The sequence below is a fragment of the Arachis duranensis genome, chromosome 7 (genome assembly GCF_000817695.3).
Source record: "Arachis duranensis cultivar V14167 chromosome 7, aradu.V14167.gnm2.J7QH, whole genome shotgun sequence".
NCBI lineage: Eukaryota > Viridiplantae > Streptophyta > Magnoliopsida > Fabales > Fabaceae > Arachis > Arachis duranensis.
In genome coordinates, this window is record NC_029778.3 from 36,176,385 (window position 1) to 36,178,946 (window position 2,562).

The window sequence follows — 2,562 nt, forward strand, 5'->3', positions numbered from 1 at the left end:
TGAAGATTAAATGAGTCTCAGTAAAGGTCCAGCTAAAGAATATAAAGAAGCGCTTGCTGGGAGGCAACCCAGTCATTAGCAGGTTAATTGTTCTTTATAAGTTTGATATACATATTCTAAAAGGGCGATCATCAAAATTGAAGGAATTCACAGAGTTACAGAAGGATTCAGTGCAAAAAGCAGAAAAAAGGAGCTTGCTGGCAAAAAAATGCCAGTAAGGGATACTCTGGGCGTTAAATGCCAGAATGGATACCATTCTGGGCGTTTAACGCCAGTAAAGGTACTATTTTGGGCGTTAAACGCCAGAATGGGCACCATTCTGGGCGTTTAACGCCAGGTGTGCAGCATCCTGGCGTTTAGCAAAACGCCCAGTGATAAAGGGATTTATGGCGTTTAACGCCAGCCAGGGCACCTGGCTGGGCGTTAAACGCCCATAATGGCCACCAAGTGGGCGTTAAACGCCAGAATGGATACCATTCTGGGCGTTTAATGCCAGAAAGGCAGGGGGAGGAGATTTTGTTTTCCACTTCAAATTTTTTCAAACTTTCTTGTTTTAATCCATAATTTTCTGAATATACACATTAAAAACTTTCATCATTCATCCTAAAAATTCGAAAATTAAACAATTTTCTAAATCATTCTTCAAATCTCTTTCAAATCCTTTCCAAATCTTCTCCAAAAACTCAATTATCTTCTCAAATTCTTTCCATATCTTCTCAAATCTCCTCCAAAATTTTCGAAATCTCTCCCACTCCCTTTATAAATAAAGCTCGGCCATCCCCCTCTCCCCACCATTCGAATTTGCTCTCCTCCTATTTCCCCTCTTTCCTTTCTTTTGCTTGAGGATAAGCAAACCTCTAAGTTTGGTGTGCTTTTCCGTGATCACTAAGCCAAGATTTATCAAGATCATGGCTCCTAAGGGAAAACAAACCAATTCAAGAGGCAAGAAAGAGAATACTCCAAAGAATCTTTGGAGTCAAGAGAAGTTCGTAACCAAAGAACATGCAGACCATTACCACAAAATAATGGGTCTAAGGTCAGTGATCCCGGAAGTCAGATTCGAAACAGAGGATGGGAAGTTTCCGGATATTCAAGAGCAGATTCAAAACAGAGGATTTTCTATTACTATTAGTCTTATCTTATATTTATTTTTGAGTCTTGTTCTTAATTCATGATTAATAAAATTCAAGGTTCATGTCATAAAGCTATGAATGTCTTATGAATCCGTCACCTCTCTTAAATGAAAAATGCTTTAATCATAAAAGAACAAGAAGTGCAGGATTTCGAATTCATCTCTGAAACTAGTTGAATTAGTTTGATGTGGTGACAATACTTTTTGTTTTCTGAATGAATGCTTGAACAGTGCATATGTCTTTTGAATTTGTTGATTAAAGAATGTTAAACTAGTTGGCTTTTGAAAGAATGATGGAAAAGGAGAAATGTTATTGAGGATCTGAAAAATCATCAAATTAATTCTTGAAGCAAGAAAAAGCAGTGTATTCAAAAAAAATGATCCAAGGCAAAAAGAGTGTGCTTAAGAACCCTGGACACCTCTAATTGGAGACTCTAGCAAAGCTGAGTCACAATCTACAAAGGTTCACCCAGTTATGTGTCTGTGGCATGTATGTATCCGGTGGTAATACTGGAAGACAGAGTGCTTTGGGCCACAGCCAAGACTCATAGAATAACTATGTTCAAGAATCATCACACTTAACTAGGAGAATCAATAACACTATCTGAATTCTGAGTTCCTATAGATGCCAATCATTCTAATCTTCAAAGGATAAAGTGAGATGCCAAAACTGTTCAGAAGCAAAAAGCTACTAGTCCCGCTTATCTAATTGGAGCTAAGTTTCATTGATATTTTGGAGTCTATAGTATGTTCTCTTCTTTTTATCCTAATTGATTTTCAATTGCTTGGGGACAAGCAATAATTTAATTTTTGTGTTGTGATGAGCGGATAATTTATACGCTTTTTAGCACTGTTTTTAGTATGTTTTTAGTATGTTTTGGTTAGTTTTTAGTATGTTTTTATTAGTTTTTATTTAAAATTCACTTTTTCTGGGCTTTACTATGAGTTTGTGTGTTTTTCTATGATTTCAGGTAATTTCTGGCTGAAATTGAGAGACCTGAGCAAAAATCTGATTTAGAGGCTGAAAAAGGACTGCAGATGCTGTTGGATTCTGACCTCCCTGCACTCGAAGTGGATTTTCTGGAGCTAAAGAAGCCCAATTGGCGCGCTCTCAATTGCGTTGGAAAGTAGACATCTTGGGATTTCCAGCAATGTTTAATAGTCAATACTTTGCCCGAGATTTGATGGCCCAAACTGGCGTTGCAAATCAGCTTCAGAATTCCCGGCATTTAACGCCGGAACTGGCACAAAAATTGGAGTTAAACGCCCAAACTAGCACAAAAGCTGGCGTTTAACTCCAGGAAAAGTCTCTACACATGAAAGCTTCAATGCTCAGCCCAAGAACACACCAAGTGGACCCCGGAAGTGAATTTTTACGTCATTTACTCATTTCTGTATATCCTAGGTTACTAGTTCACTATTAATAGGAC